Genomic DNA, 18,409 nt, shown 5'->3' on the forward strand with positions numbered 1-18,409 from the left:
GTGGTTATCATTGAGTAGATCATTGTTCAACTTCCGTGTATATGTGGACATTCTTTTCTATTTGTTACTGAATACAGCTTTAGCCCGTGGTGGTCTGACAGGATGCATGGGATTATTACTATCTTTCCGTATCAGTTGAGGCCTGTTTTATGACCGATTATATGGTTAGTTCTGGAGAAAGTACCATGCGGTGATGAGAAGAAGGTGTATCCTTTCCTTTTAGGATAGAATGTCCTATAAATATCTGTTAAGTCAATTTGGTTTATGACTTCTCTTAGTCTGGCTATGTCTCTGTTCAATTTCTGTTTCTATGACCTGTCCTTTGACGAGAGTGGGGTGTTGAAATCTCCTACTATTAATGTGTGAGGTTCAATGTGTGCTTTCAGCTGTAGTAAGGTTTCTTTTATGTATGGAAGTGACCTTGTACTTGGAGCATAGATATTTAGGATTGAGAGTACATCTTGGCAGATTTTTCCTTTGATGAATATGAAGTGTCCTTCCTTATCTTTTTTGATGACTTTTGGTTGAAAATCGATTTTACTCGATATTAGAATGGCTACTCTAGCTTGTTTCTTCAGACCATTTTCTTGGAAAATTGTTTTCCAGTCTTTCACTTTGAGGTAGTGTCTGTCTTTGTCTCTGAGGTGTGATTCCTGTAGGCAGCAGAATGCAGGGTCCTCATTGTGTATCCAGTTTGTTAATCTGTGTCTTTTATTGGGGAATTTAGTCCATTGATGTTGAAAAATATTAAGGAATAGTGCTTATTGCTTCCTGTTATATTGGTATTTGGATGTGAGATTATATTTCTGTGCTTCTCTTCGTTTTGTTGCCAAGACAATTAGTTTCTTTCTTATTCTAGGGTCTAGCTTGCCTCTTTATGTTGGGCTTTACCATTTATTATCCTTTGTCGTGCTGGATTTGTAGAAAGATATTGTGTAAATTTGCTTTTGTCAAGGAATATTTTGGTATTTTTAAAAAGTCAATTGAAAATGACTTGTATTCTTAGTAAACAGTACTGTGCTTATTTGTGGATAGGGATAGGCATTAAGAATCAGTCTGGTTTACAGAAATAGCATTATTTGTCCTCTGTTAGGTTCTAAGCCCTCAAGAGTTAAGAGTATATTAGAAGTTATATTTGCCATAGCTCTACTAAAATATGTGTATTCTTCCTAGGCTTTTTGATGGTCCACAAGTTTAACAACTGTGTAGGGCCTGGATTTGACTTCACTATTGGAAATGTTCATAACTTTTTCAGTAAAGCTGAATTATTTTCCTCAGAATGGAAACATCCTGGTTAGTTTCAGCTTAGTACTTTCATGTTCTGTAGCTTAAGTATAAGGTGCATTCAGTAAAAGGGCATAGATTCTGGGATGTTGTTGTAAAAATATAAAAAATAAAATGCTGTCTTTTAAACAGTCAATGTCTGGCACTGTGGTAGCTGAAATATCTGCTAGAAAATATGTGTATTCTTCCTAGGCTTTTTGATGGTCCACAAGTTTAACAACTGTGTAGGGCCTGGATTTGACTTCACTATTGGAAATGTTCATAACTTTTTCAGTAAAGCTGAATTATTTTCCTCAGAATGGAAACATCCTGGTTAGTTTCAGCTTAGTACTTTCATGTTCTGTAGCTTAAGTATAAGGTGCATTCAGTAAAAGGGCATAGATTCTGGGATGTTGTTGTAAAAATATAAAAAATAAAATGCTGTCTTTTAAACAGTCAATGTCTGGCACTGTGGTAGCTGAAATATCTGCTAGATATCTTTTTTTTTATTTTTATTTTTTTTTAAACTGTGGTAGTATGCACAGGGGGCCCGCACAGGTTTAAGCCTGATGGAGTCTAAGCACTGAGAGTAAAAATGCACCCCAGCTGCCAGCCCTACCCCAGAAGCTGTCTCCTCTGCTAGATATCTTAAGTTTCATAGTGCTGAGTGCCTCCACCATGAAACAGGAGATAGCACACATTAGCAGATAGACCGTATACATAAAGGTCTAGAACAAAAAAGGCAAATAAATTCAAGAGTAGATGGCAGTAAATAATGAAACTCACAGCTGAAATCAATCAAGTATAATAAAAAAGAGATATACAAAGAATCAGCAAAACCAGGAGTTTGGTCTTTGAATATAATCAAGATAGGTAAACCCTTAGCTAGAAAAACCAGTGCGCCCAGAGACAGTATCCTAATTAACAAAATCAGAAATGGAAGGGAGACATAACAAGAAAATCTGATGAAATTCAAAAAATGATCAGATTGAACTACAAAGGCCTATATTCAACAAAACTGAAAAAATGTGGATGAAATGGGCAATTTTCTAGAAAGATACAGGGACCAAAGTTATATCAGGACCAAATAAATCACCTAAACATTCCCATAACTCCTAAAGTAATAGAAGTAATTACTAAAAGTTTCCCAATCAAAAGTGTCCCACTACCAGATAGGATTAATGCAGAATTCTGTCAGAGCTTTATAGTAGACCTAAAACAAATAGTTTCCAAACTATTCTACAAAGTAGAAGAAGGAACATTAACTAATTCCTTCAATGAAGCTACACTCACGCCTATATCTAAACCATACACAGATCCAACAAAGAAATGGAACTTCAGACCAATTTCAGCTGTGAATATTGACTCATATATACTCAGTAAAAATCTAGCAAACCAAATCCAAGAACACATCCAAAATTTCATCCATCATGACCAAGTAGGCTTCATCCCTGGGGTTCAGGGATAGATCACTATAGGGAAATCCATCAATCTAATTCACTATATAAACAAACACAAAAAAAAATACATGATACTTTCATTATATGCTGAGAAAGCATTTGATAAAATCAACACCCCATCATGATAAAAGTCCTGGAAAGATCAGGAGTTCATGGCCCGTATGTAGTAAATGGAATCTACAGTAAACCAGTAGCCAACATTAAGATAAACAGAGAGAAACTTGAAGCAATCCCACTAAAATCAGGGTCTAGCCAAGGGTGTCCACACTCTCCCTACATATTCAATATAGTACTCGAAATAGTAGCACGACCAATCAGAAAACAAAGGGATGTCAAAGAGATACAAATTAGAAAGGAGGATTTCAAATTATCACTATTCGCAGATGATATGATATTATACTTGAGTGACCCCAAAAGGAATCTTAGAAAGGACTGAAAGAGCTTGAAGGGGCTTAAGACACCATATGAACAACAATGGCAACCAACCAGAACTTCCAGGGACCAAGCCACTACCCAAAGACTATACATGAACTGACTCAGGGCTACAACCTCATAGGTAGCAATGAATAGCCTAGTAAGAGCACCAGTGGAAGGGGAAGCCCTTGGTTCTGCCAAGACTGAAGCCCCAGTGAACGTGATTGTTTAGGGTAGGACGGTCATGGAAGTAGGATGGCGATGGAAACACCCATAGAGAAGAAGAAGGTGAGGGGTTAGGGGTATGTTTGCCCAGAAACATGGAAAGGGAATAACAATCGAAATGTAAATAAGAAATACCCATGTTAATAAAGATGAAAAAAAAAAGAACTTCAAGCCTCTGAAGAAAGAAATTGAAGATCTCAGAAGATGGGAAGATCTGCCATGCTCATGGATTGGCAGGATTAATATAGTAAAAATGGGCATTTTACCAAAAGCAATATACAGATTCAGTGCAATCCCCATCAAAATACCAATCCAATTCTTCAGAGAGTTAGACAGAACAATTTGTGTATTCATCTGGAATAACAAAAAAAATAGGATAGCTAAAACTATCCTGAACAATAAAAGCACTTCCAGGGGAATTGCTATCCCTGAACTCAAATAATATTACAGAACAATAATGAAAAAAAAAACAACATATGGTATTGGTACAGTGACAAGCAGATAGACCAGTGGAATAGAATTGAAGACCCAGAAATGAACCCACACACCTATGGTCACTTGATTTTTGACAAAGGAGCCAAAACCATCCAATGGAAAAAAGATAGCATTTTCAGCAAATGGTGCTGGTTCAACTGGAGGTCAACATGTAGAAGAATTCAGATTGATCCATGATTATCACCCTGTACAAAGCTTAAGTCCAAGAGGATCAAGACCTCCACTTCAAACCACATACACTCAAACTAATACAAGAAAACGTGGGGAAGCATCTCGAACACATAGGCACTGGAGAAAATTTCCTGAACTAAACAACAATGGCTTATCCTCTAAGATCAAGAATCGACAAATGGGATCTCATAAAACTGCAAAGCTTCTGTAAGGCAAAGGACACTCTTGTTAGGACAAAATGGCAACCCACAGATTGGAAAAAGATAATTTCCAATCCTGCAACTGATAGAGGGCTTATATCCAACATATACAAAGAACTCAAAGAACTTAGACCGCAGGGAGCCAAATAACCCTATTAAAAATGGGGTTCAGAGCTAAAGAAAAATTCTCAGCTGAGGAATGCTGAATGGCTGAGAAACACCAAAAGAAGTTTTAAACATCTTTAGTCATAAGGGAAATGCAAATCAAAACAACCCTGAGATTTCACCTCACACCAGTGACTATGGCTAAGTTCAAAATCTCAGGTGACAGCAAATGCTGGTGAGGATGTCGAGAAAGACAGGAACACTCTTTCATTCTTGGTGGATTTCAGACTGGTACAACCATTCTGGAAAACAGTCTGGAGCTTCCTCAGAAAATTGGACATTGAACTACCTGAGGACCCAGCTATACCTCTCTTGGGCATTTACCCAAAAGATGCCCCAACATATAACAAAGGCACATGTTCCACTATGTTCAATGCAGCCTTATGTATAATAGCCAGAAGCTGGAAAGAACCCAGATGCCCTTCAACAGAGGAATAGATACGGAAAATGTGGTACATCTACACAATGGAATACTACACAGGTATCAAAAATAATGACTTTATGAAATCCGATGCAAACGATGGAACTGGAAAATATCCTGAGTGAGGTAACCTAATCATAGTAAAACACATATGGTATGCAGTCATTGATAAGTGACTTTTAGCCCAAATGCTTGAATTATCCTAGATGCACAGAACACATGAAACTCAAGAAGGATGACTGAAATGCGAATGCTTCATTCCTTCTTTAAAAGGGGAACAAGAATACCATTGGGAGGGAATAGGGAGGCAAATTTTAGAACAGAGGCAGAAGGAACACCCATTCAGGGCCTGCTCCATATGTGGCCCATACATATACAGCCACCAAACTAGATAAGATGAATGAAGCAAAGAAGTGCAGGCTGACAGGAACCAGATTCAGATATCTCCTGAGAGACACAACCAGAATATAGCAAATATATAGGGAAATGCCATCATTAAAGCACTGAAATGAGAATGGAACCCCAGTTGTAGGAATTAGAGAATGGACTGAAAGAAATTTACGTTGTTTGAGACCCTATATGAAGAATAATACCAACCAACCAGATCTTCCAGGGACTAAGCCACTACCCAAAGACTATACATGGAATGACCCTGGGCTTCAATCTCATAGGTAGCAATGAATAGCCTAATAGAGCACTGGTGGAAGGAAAGCCCTTGGCCCTGCCATGACTGAACCCCCAGTGAATTTGATTATTGGGGGAAGGGAGGTAATTGGGAGAGGTTGGTGAGGGAAGCACCCATATAGAAGGGGAGGGTGAATGGTTAGGGGGATGTTGTCCCTAATTTCTTTCTCGGCTTGTTTCTCTTTTGTGTAGAGGAAGGCTACTGATTTACTTGAGTTAATTTTATACCCAGCCACTTTGCTGAAATTGTTTATCAGCTTTAGTAGTTCTCTGGTGGAACTTTTGGGATCACTTAAATATAATATCATATGATCTGCAAATAGTGATATTTTGACTTCTTCTTTTCCAATCTGTATCCCCTTGATCTCCTTTTGTTGTCTGATTGCTCTGGCTATAACTTCAAGAACTGTATTGAATAAGTAGGGAGAGAGTGGGCAGCCTTGTCTAGTCCCTCATTTTAGTGGGATTGCTTCAAGTTTCTCTCCATTAAGTTTAATGTTAGCAACTGGTTTGCTGTTTATGGCTTTTACTATGTTTAGGAGTGGGCCTTGCATTCCTATTCTTTCCAGGACTTTTATCATGAAGGGGTGTTGAATTTTGTCAAATGCTTTCTCAGCATCTAATGAAATGATCATGTGGTTTTGTTCTTTCAGTTTGTTTATATAATGTATCACGTTGATGGTTTTCCGTATATTAAACCATCCCTGTACACCTGGGATGAAGCCTACTTGATCATAGTGGATGATTGTTTTAATGTGCTCTTGGATTCGGTTTGCCAGAATTTTATTGAGTATTTTTGCATCGATATTCATAAGGGAAATTGGCCTGAGTTTCTCTTTCTTTGTTGGGTGTTTGTGTGGTTTAGATATAAGAGTAATTGTGGCTTCATAGAAGGAATTCGGTAGTGCTCCATCTGTTTCAATTTTGTGGAATAGTTTGGATAGTATTGGTATGAGGTCTTCTATGAAGGTCTGATAGAATTCTGCACTAAACCCGTCTGAAACTGGGCTCTTTTTGGTTGGGAGAACTTTAATGACTGCTTCTATTTTGTTAGGAGTTATGGGTTTGTTTAAATGATTTATCTGTTCCTGATTTAACTTTGGTCCCTGGTATCTGTCTAGGAAATTGTCCATTTCCTGCAGATTTTCAAGTTTTGTTGAATATAGGTTTTTGTAATAGGATCTGATGAGTTTTTGAATCTCCTCTGTTTCTGTAGTTATGTCTCTCTTTTCATTTCTGATTTTGTTAATTTGGACACACTCTCTGTATCCTCTCGTTAGTCTGGCTAAGGGTTTGTCTATCTTGTTGATTTTCTCAAAGAAGCAACTTTTGGTTCTATTGATTCTTTCTATGGTCCTTTTTGTTTCTTCTTGTTTGATTTCAGCTCTGAGTTTGATTATTTCCTCCCTTCTACTCCTCCTGGGTGTATTTGCTTCTTTTTGTTCTAGAGCTTTTTGGTTGCTGTCAAGCTGGTGAAATATGCACTCTCCTGTTTCTTTCTAGGCATTGTGATGGTCCACAAGTATTCTTTCTAGGCATTGTGATGGTCCACAAGTATAACAACTGTGTAGGGCCTGGATTTGACTTCACTATTGGAAATGTTCACAACTTTTTCAGTAAAGCTGAATTATTTTCCTCACAATGGAAACATCCTGGTTAGTTTCAGCTTAGTACTTTCATGTTCTGTAGCTTAAGTATAAGGTGCATTCAGTAAAAGGGCATAGATTCTGGGATGTTGTTGTAAAAATATAAAAAATAAAATGCTGTCTTTTAAACAGTCAATGTCTGGCACTGTGGTACCTGAATATCTGCTAGATATCTTAAGTTTCATAGTGCTGAGTGCCTCCACCATGAAACAGGAGATAGCACACATTAGCAGATAGACCGTATACATAAAGGTCTAGAACAAAAAAAGGCAAATAAATTCAAGAGGAGTAGATGGCAGTAAATAATGAAACTCACAGCTGAAATCAATCAAGTATAATAAAAAAGAGATATACAAAGAATCAGCAAAACCAGGAGTTTGGTCTTTGAATATAATCAAGATAGGTAAACCCTTAGCTAGAAAAACCAGTGGGCCCAGAGACAGTATCCTAATTAACAAAATCAGAAATGGAAGGTAGACATAACAAGAAAATCTGATGAAATTCAAAAAATGATCAGATTGAACTACAAAGGCCTATATTCAACAAAACTTGAAAAATCTGGATGAAATGGGCAATTTTCTAGAAAGATACAGGGACCAAAGTTATATCAGGACCAAATAAATCACCTAAACATTCCCATAACTCCTAAAGTAATAGAAGCAATTACTAAAAGTTTCCCAATCAAAAGTGTCCCACTACCAGATAGGATTAATGCAGAATTCTGTCAGAGCTTTATAGTAGATGATGGAAAAAAAAGAACAACAGTGGCACAGGATCTAAGATCATCTATAGATAATGGGATACTCATATAATTGCATAGCTTATGTAAGACAAAGGATACTGTCAATAGGACAAATCTGCAACAAGGAGATTGGTAAAACATCTTTATCAATCCTACATCTGATACAGGGCTAATATCTAGTATATAAAAAGAACTCAAGTAGCTTGACTGCAAAGAATCAAATGACCCTATCAAAAATAGGATACAGAGCTAAACAAAGAATTCTCAACTGAGGTATGTTGAATGGCTAGGAACACTTAAAAAATGTTCAGCATGGCTAGTCATCAGGGTTATGGAAATCAAAAGGAACATGTGATTCCACCTCATACAAGTCAGAATTACTAAGATCAAAAACACATGTGATAATAGATGCTAGCAAGGATATTGAGAAATACGAGCACTCCTTCATTGTTGGTGGAATTTCAATTTGGTACAACCACTCTAGAAATCAGTGGAATGATTCCTCAGATAATTGACATAGTACTACATGAGGACCCAGCTGTATCAATCCTGGGCATACAGCCAAAAGATGCTCCAACCTGTAACAAGGCCATATGCTCCATTATGTTCATAGCAGACTATTTATAGTAGCAGAAGCTGGAAACAACTAAAATGTCCCTGAAAAGAGGAAAGGGAACAGAAATTGTGGTACAATTACACGATGCAGTACTACTCAGCTATTAAAAGCAATGACTTCATAAAATTCACACGCAAATAGATGGAAGTAAATAATATCATCCTGAGTGAAGTAAAATCAGTCACAAAAGAACATGTATGGTATATACTCACTGATAATTGGATTTTAGGGAAAAAATGCTTGGAATACCCATGATACAACACAGAAAAAGTATGAAGTTCAAGAACGAAGACCAAGCTGTGAATGTTTCAGACATACTTAGTAGGTGGATCCAAATACTCTGGGAAGTTAGAGGGTGGGACAGACTTGGGAGGAAGAGCAGAGGATAATTGGCAAAAGCAGGGCAGAATCAAGGGTGAGAAAACAAGAGGGAAAGTTTGAGAGGGTAAGGATTTTTAACAGATGTGTATAGCAATAGTGGATGGGGAACTGAAGGTAGTTAGTGGAAAGTCCCAGATGCCAGGAAAACAAGAGGTTTCCAGGATGCAATAGGAATGACATTAGCTGAAATACTCAACAAAGGAAGAGAGAACCTGTAGAGACCATTTGGGGAGATAAGGCACTGCCTCCTGTTGAAGAATGGGACCACCCACTCTTCTCAAAAATGTTGCCAGATTCACTCATGTCTAAAGGATATACAGTGACAAAAAGTGGAGCCGATATTGGAGGAAAGGACATCCAGAGACTGCTCCACCTTGGGATCCATGTCATATTCGGTCACCAAACCCAGACTCTCTTGCTGATGTCAAAACGTGCTTGCTGACAGAGACTGATGTAGCTGTCTTCTGAGAGTCTCTGCCAGAGTCTTATCATTACAGATGCAGATGCTTGTTCCCAAGAATCAGATATAGCACAGGGGCAGCAATGGAGATGGTAGGGGAAGGACTAAAGGAACTGAAGGTATTTGCAAGTTCATAAGAACAACAATATCATCCAACTTGAATACCCAGATGAACAAGGGACTAAATCACCAACCAAGGAATAAAAATGGAGTGACCCATGGCTCCAGCTGCATTTGTAGAAGAGGATGGCCTTATCTGGCATCGATGGAAATGTAGGGTCTTGGTCCTGTTAAGTCTTGATGTCCCAGCTTAGCAGAATTCTACTGTGGTGAGGCAAGAGTGGGTGGATTGATGGGGGAGCACCTCATGGAAGCAGGTGTAATAGGGGGTGGTTTGGAAGGGAATTGTTTAAGAGCAATAACAATTGAATTGTAAATAAGTAAAATAACTAACATAAAGATTAAAAAAACATTATGTGTAAAAAAACTATAATTAGGTGTACAAAGTATTTTAATGTATTTACACTAACTTAGTATTATTCAAAATATTTGTGTTACTTAGCTTGATAGCAACCTTCCAAGATCCACAGACACTCTAATATGAAATTCAGTATCATATAGGAGAAACTGTATTTATAGACATTGTATAGGGGAATTGAAAATACTGTGAAAACTGTGTTATGGTCATTCATCTTAGTGCCTCCAAGTGTGGGATGATATCACAGATGAGGCAGGCGCAAGAGAGATTGAGGCCTGTCCTTGGTTGAAAAGGAAGGTTGGGTGGGAGAAAATTTTGAAGGAAGAGGATAATACTGGAGAAGAGAATAGGAGACTGAGAGAAGCCACCAAAATAGAACAAGGAGGCTGATGTTAAGATTCCATGCTGTAACTTTACAGGTTGTTATAAATGTGTACAGGGTTTTGTATGTTTAGGTGGGCAATTATATCTTATCAGTTGGATCAAATGTTATTGTGTTGTGTGTTCTTCAATGTCTAGGTTTAATTGTAAGAAAGTGTGCGGCTGCTAGAGATGCTGGGCTGCCTCGGCATTGGGATGTATGAATCTGACATGGAGACCAGCCTTGGGAACGCCATAGGTAGAGAAATTGCTGCCAGGCTCAGAGAGAGGCCTTTGGCAGTGTGATATGGGATGGAGCAAAGCGGGTCAGAAGCTTTGCTGACTGAAACTTAAGATATCTAGCAGATATCTTGGGGTACCACAGTGTCAGACATTGACTGTTTAAAAGACAACAATTTATTTTTTATATTTTTACAACAACATCCAAGAATCTATGCCCTTTTTCTGAATGCACCTTATACTTCAGCTGCAGAACCTAGAAGTGCTAAGCTGAAACTAAAAATAGGAAGTTTCCATTCTGAGGAAAATAATTCAGCTTAACTGAAGAGGTTATAAATGTTTCCAATAGTGAAATAATATCCAGGTCCTACCCAGTTGTAAAACTGGTGGACAACCACAAGGCCTAGAAAGAATACAAATATTCTACTAGAGCTGTGGCAAATATAACTTCTAATATACTCTTAACTCTTGAGGGCTTACAACCTAAAAGAAAACCAAATAATGCGATTTCTGTAAACCAGACTAATTTTTAATGCCTATACTTGTCCACAAATAAGCATAGTACTGTTTACTAAGAATACAAGTTATTTTCAATTGACTTATTAAAAATAAGACAATTTTTTTAATTTTCTGCATTGCAGAAAATCTCTACTTATAAATAGGAAAGCCATAAAGTACAGGATACCCAGGATATACCCTCTGGCCCAAAGAGTTAAACAAGAAGGAGGGTCAAAATGAGGATGCTTGAATCTCACTTAGAAGGGAGAATGAAATCATCATAGGAGGCAGAGGAAGAGAGGGAAGTGGATGGAAGAAAGGAGGGGGAGGGCAATGGGGAGCAGGATCAGGTATGTTTATAGATGGAAAGAGGCACAGAGGACCAGGAAAGTGAATAGAAATCTGCAGCTACAGGGAGTGTGAGAGCTGGGGGAATCTTTAGGAAGTCCCAGAGACATGAGATTGGGGAGAATCCAAGGAGCCAGTGCAGATGGCTGAAATGCCTTAATAGTGGGGACAAGGAATTTGAAAAGGCCACCTCCTATAGCCAGGCAGGACGCCTGAGGGATAAGGACACCAACCCACCTACAAGACTTTTAACCCCAAAACATGCCCTGTCTACAAGAAATGCAGGGACAAAAGAGGAGCAGAGACTGAAAAAATGACCCACCAATAACCAGCCTAAGTTGAAACCCATCCCATGGGCAAACACCGATCCCTGACATTATTAATGATATTCTGCTATGCTTGGGGAAGAACCTTAAGATAACTGCTCTACTAAGCAGCTGACTGAAACAGATGTGGATAGCCACAGCTAAACATTGGGTAGAGGTAGAGGAGTCTTAGGAAAGAGTTGGGGGCTAGGATTGAAGGCTCTGGATGCAGATGTGAAACCCACAGGAGGACCAACAAAGCCACCTAACTTGGACCTCGGGGAACTCAGAGAGACTGAGCCACCAACCACAGAACCCACACAGGCTGGAATAAGGCCCCCGGCAAGTATATAGTACAGGTGGAGCTCAGTCTCCATGTGGCACCACAACAACTGAAGTTGAGGCTCTCAGTTCTACAACAGGCTGCTTTGTGGGAGAGGATGTGCCTATTCTGGTGGAGCCTTGATGAGCCAGGGTAGGGAGATACTCAGGTAGGTCCCTACCCTCTCAGAGAAGGGAAGGAAGGGAAAAGACCTCGCTTATATAAAGAATTATACATGCACTTCAGTTCTGTATCTTCTTGCAGAAACCTGAAGTACCCCAGGTTAAACTCTAATATTAATAAGATCTTACTAAAAGGGAATCCATGTCTAAACAGTTACAAATGGACAGATGAAGATATTACCAATGTGAATGTTGATTGTGAATAGGCAACACAGGGCAGGAGAGATGGCTCAGCAGTGTAGAGCACTTGCTGGTCTTGCAGTTACTTACGTGGGGCTCACAACTACCCATCCTTCCATGTTCAGGAGTTCTGAGGCTATATTCTGTCAAGGCCCATATGAGAGGAATAGCAAACAGCTTTAGAACTCATTGAGGAGTATGACCCATTGCTTAGCACAACAGTAGTGGTTGTACCTTAGAGAGACACATGATGCATAGGATTGCATCTTAAGGATTTCATGCACTTATGAAGTTTCGTTCAGCTTGTTGTCTTTGTGGTCATCACATCCCTCCTAATCTATGAGTTATATGACAACTCTAAGGGGGTTTCCATCCCCTCACTGGGAAGTGTCCTAGGCATTCGCATTAATAGTCATTGATCTTTTTCAAGTATTGTTATGAGAATGAATTAATTATTCCACTAACACCCTCAGAAAGAACTTAGAGGTGTAGATTGTTACTAATAATCACCAACTTTACAGTGAGTTTGCAAATGCAGACTGTAAGTAAAGTTAGGGTAAGATGTTTTTCAAGCCACTTTGAAGTAGAAAATGTTGAGGAACAATTTATCAGAAAAGTACACTCTTGATAGTTGAGCCAGGGATTTTTTGAAGTCAGGGAGCAAGCACAATGGCAGCCTGGCTAGTAGTAGAAGATACAACTTTCTTGTAAAATATACAAATTTAATACACAGATTTCACAACTCCTCCAGAAACAACTCAAAGGGACCCCTAAACTGTTATATTTCTGACCCCACCAGCTCGTACTGATCTCTCTTCCAAACAGAGAGACCCCATGCTTTAGAGAATGATTAGAAAGGTAGGCTATGGCTGTGCAGCTCCCACTGCCCCGTTGTGGTTTCAGGCAAACCCATCCCCACTGAAGCATATATACAAAACACTGTTGAAGAATAATTTAATGTCTGCTTCCAGCCACATGGATTAAGGCACAAGAAGGGGACACTGTCCTATGCATCCCATCCCTACCTAGGAAAAGTCTGCATCTCACAAACGCCTTTTGTGCTCTGAAACTGAATTTCCCTGAATCATGCCAGGGCGGATGGTGGTAGTAGAAAGGTAAAAAGATTCTAATCAAGTACAGCTGAAGGATGATCCCATCACCTCCTTTCTTCCACTTCCAAAACTATTTATAAAATTTGTCATAAAAAAAACCCTGAATATGGAATGTAAGGTTCAGAATTTCTAGAAACCAAACTTAGTTTTTCAATCTGTCTTCCTACTGTACTCCTGTGTGTGCACACTGGAGAGTGATAAGCACCACAGCTTTCCACTGCCAAGGAGGAGCTTTTTACAGGCTCTTCCTTCCCCCACCTTTCCCTTCCCAGAAAGACTAAGCTATAGGAGATGTTGCTCAAATCAGAAACAAATATGAAAGCACTTGAGCAAAAGGAATGGAATTCTTAATGACCGGGAAACACTGGAGAGTAGAAAGAAGAGATTAGAGCAGTGATAAATAAAGAAAATGAAGTTTAAAAGGTAATACCAGCTGGATTCCAAACTTCGCTGAGCCCTGACCGCAGCTCACTGCTCCCGAATCCTGGGGGAAACAGAGCTCACCGCCCGGACAGGTGGGCACTCCTGAGAATGCAGAACGGGAGAGACCACCAATACTGCCCACCCCTGCCCACATCCCTAGCCCAAGAGGAAACTGTATACGGCCTCTGGGAAACGGCAGAGAGGTGCACTGGAGCTGCTGACCCCCTGTACCCAGGACACTGCTGGAACCTAAAGGGACTGGAATAACAGTTCTCTGCACCCCAATCCTGTGGGAGGGAGAGCTAAACCTTCATAGAGGCAGACAAGCCTGAGAAGCCAGAAGAGACTACACTCAGCCCACATTCCTGTCTCACAGGAACACACAGGAACTCTTCAGGCCCACAGGAACAGCTGAAGACCTGTAGACAGGAAAAACTACATGCCCAAAAGCAGAACACTCTATTCCCATAACTGCCTGAAAGAAAACAGGAAAACAGGTCTACAACACTCCTGTCACACAGGCTTATAGGACAGTCTATCCACTATCAGAAATCGCAGAACAAAGCAACACCAGAGATAATCTGATGGCGAGAGGCAAGCACAGGAACCCAAGCAACAGAAATCAAGACTACATGGCATCATCAGAGGCCAATTCTCCCACCAAAGCAAACACTGAATATCCAAACACACCAGAAAAGCAAGACCTAGATTTAAAATCATATTTGATCATGATGCTGGAGGACTTCAAGAAAGACATGAAGAACTCCCTTAGAGAAACGCAGGAAAACATAAATAAACAAGTAGAAGCCTATAGAGAAGAATCAAAAAAATCCCTGAAAGAATTCCAGGAAAACATAAATAAACAAGTAGAAGCCTATAGAGAAGAATCACAAAAATCCCTGACAGAATTCCAGGAAAACACAATCAAACAAGTAAAGGAATTAAAAATGGAAATAAAAGCAATCAAGAAAGAACACAGAGAAACAACAATGGATTTAGAAAACCAAAGGAAGAGACAAGGAGCCATAGATACAAGCATCACCAACGGAATACAAGAGATAGAAGAGAGAATCTCAGGAGCAGAAGATTCCATAGAATTCATTGACACAACTGTCAAAGATATGTAAAATGGAAAAAGGCTACAGGTTCAAAACATACAGGAAATCCAGGACTCAATGAGAAGATCAAAACTAAGGATAATAGGTATAGAAGAGAGTGAAGACTCCCAGCTCAAAGGACCAGTAAATATCTTCAACAAAATCATAGAAGAAAACTTCCCTAACCTAAAGAAAGAGATGCCCATAAGCATACAAGAAGCCTACAGAACTCCAAATAGATTGGACCAGAAAAGAAACTCCACCCATCACATAATAGTCAAAACACCAAATGCACAAAATAAAGAAAGAATATTAAAAGCAGTAAGGGATAAAGTTCAAGTAACATATGAAGGCAGACCTATCAGAATCACACCAGATTTCTCGCCAGAGACTATGAAAGCCAGAAGATCCTGGACAGATGTCATACAGACCCTAAGAGAACACAAATGCCAGCCAAGGTTACTGTGTCCTGCAAAACACTCAATTAACATAGATGGAGAAACCAAGATATTCCATGACAAAACCAAATTTACACAATATCTTTCTACAAATCCAGTGCTACAAAGGATAATAAATGGTAAAGCCCAACATAAGGAGGCAAGCTACATCCTAGAAAAAGCAAGAAACTAAACGTGTTGGCAACAAAACAAGGAGAAGAAAAGCACACAAACATAGCCTCACATCCAAATATGAATGTAACAGAAAGTAATAAACACTATTCCGTAATATCTCTCAACATCAATGGTCTCAACTCCCCAATAAAAAGACATAGATTAACAAACTGGATACACAGTGAGGACCCTGCATTCTGCTGCCTACAGGAAACACACCTCAGAGACAAAGACAGACACTACCTCAGAGTGAAAGGCTGGAATACAACTTTCATAGCAAATGGTCGGAAGAAGCAAGCTGGAGTAGCCATTCTAATATTGAATAAAATCAATTTTCAACTAAATGTCATCAAAAAAGATAAGGAAGGACACTTCATATTCATCAAAGGAAAAATCCACCAAGATGAACTCTCAATCCTAAATATCTATGCTCCAAATACAAGGGCACCTAAATACGTAAAAGAAACCTTACTAAAGCTCAAAGAACACATTGCTCCTCTCACAATAATAATAGGAGATTTCAACACATCACTCTCATCAATGGACAGGTCGTGGAAACAGAAATTAAACAGAGACATAGACAGACTAAGAGAAGTCATGAACCAAATGGACTTAATAGATATTTATAGAACATTCTATCCTAAAGCAAAAGAATATACATTCTTCTCATCACCTCATGGTACTTTCTCCAAAATTGACCATATAATTGGTCAAAAAACAGGCCTCAACAGATATAGAAAGATAGAAATAATCCCATATGTCCTATCAGACCACCACGGCCTACAGCTGGTCTTCAATAACAATAAGGGAAGAATGCCCACATATACGTGGAAATTGAACAATGCTCTGCTGAACAATAACCTGGTCAAGGAAGAAATAAAGAAAGAAATTAAAGACTTCTTAGAATTTAATTAAAATGAAGGTACAGCATACCCAAACTTATGGGTCTCAATGAAAGCTGTGCTAAGAGGAAAACTCATAGCGCTGAGTGCCTGCAGAAAGAAACAGGAGAGAGCACATGTCAACAGCTTGACAGCACACCTAAAAGCTCTAGAACAAAAAGAAGCAAATACACCCAGGAGGAGTAGAAGGCAGGAAATAATCAAACTCAGAGCTGAAATCAACCAAGTAGAAACAAAAAGGACCATAGAAAGAATCAACAGAACCAAAGTTGGTTATTTGAGAAAATCAACAAGATAGACAAACCCTTAGCCAGACTAACAAAGGACACAGAGAGTGTGTCCAAATTAACAAAATCAGAAATGAAAAGGGAGACATAACTACAGAAACAGAGGAAATTCAAAAAATCATCAGATCTTACTACAAAAACCTATATTCAACAAAACTGGAAAATCTGGAGGAAATGGACAATTTCCTGGACAGATACCAGGTACAGAAGCTAAATCAGGAACAGATAAACCATTTAAACAACCCCATAACTCCTAACAAAATACTAGCAGTCATTAAAGGTCTCCCAACCAAAATGTGCCCATGTCCAGAAGGGTTTACTGCAGAATTCTATCAAACCTTCATAGAAGACCTCACACCAATACTATCCAAACTATTCCACAAGATTGAAACAGATGGAGAACTACCAAATTCCTTCTATGAAGCTGCAATTACTCTTATACCTAAACCACACAAAGACCCAACAAAGAAAGAGAACTTCAGACCAATTTCCCTTATGAATATCGACGCAGAAATACTCAATAAAATTCTGGCAAACCGAATCCAAGAACACATCAAAACAATCATCCACCATGATCAAGTAGGCTTCATCCCAGGCATGCAGGGATGGTTTAATATACGGAAAACCATCAACGTGATCCATTATATAAACAAACTGAAAGAACAAAACCACATGATCATTTCATTACATGCTGAGAAAGCATTTGACAAAATTCAACACCCCTTCATGATAAAAGCCCTGGAAAGAATAGGAATTCAAGGCCCATACCTAAACATAGTAAAAGCCATATATACCAAACCAGTCGCTAACATTAAACTAAATGGAGCAAGAGCCAGAGCAATCAGACAACAAAAGGAGATCAAGGGGATACAGTTTGGAAAAGAAGTCAAATTATCACTATTGGCAGATGATATGATAGTATATTTAAGTGATCCCAAAAGTTCCACCAGAGAACTACGAAAGCTGATAAACAACTTCAGCAAAGTGGCTGGGTATAAAATTAACTCAAATAAATCAGTAGCCTTCCTCTACACAAAAGAGAAACAAGCCGAGAAAGAAATTAGGGAAACGACACCCTTCATAAAGTCCCAAATAATATAAAGTACCTCGGAGTGACTTTACCCAAGCAAGTAAAGGATCTCTACAATAAGAACTTCAAGCCTGTGAAGAAAGAAATTGAAGAAGACCTCAGAAGCTGGAAAGACCTCTCATGCTCATGGATTGGCAGGATTAATATAGTAAAAATGGCCATTTTACCAAAAGCGATCTACAGATTCAATGCAATCCCCATCAAAATACCAATCCAATTCTTCAAAGAGTTAGACAGAACAATTTACAAATTCATCTGGAATAACAAAATACCCAGGATAGCTAAAACTATCCTCAACAATAAAAAGACTTCAGGGGGAATCACTATCCCTGAACTCAAGCAGTATTACAGAGCAATAGTGATAAAAACTGCATGGTATTGGTACAGAGACAGACAGATAGACCAATGGAATAGAATTGAAGACCCAGAAATGAACCCACACACCTATTATCACTTGATTTTTGACAAAGGAGCCAAAACCATCCAATGGAAAAAAGATAGCATTTTCAGCAAATGGTGCTGGTTCAACTGGAGGTCAACATGTAGAAGAATGCAGATCGATCCATGCTTATCACCCTGTACAAAGCTTAAGTCTAAGTGGATCAAGGACCTCCACATCAAACCAGATACA

The sequence above is a fragment of the Rattus norvegicus genome, chromosome 1, assembly GCF_036323735.1.
Source record: "Rattus norvegicus strain BN/NHsdMcwi chromosome 1, GRCr8, whole genome shotgun sequence".
In the NCBI taxonomy this organism is placed as follows: domain Eukaryota; kingdom Metazoa; phylum Chordata; class Mammalia; order Rodentia; family Muridae; genus Rattus; species Rattus norvegicus.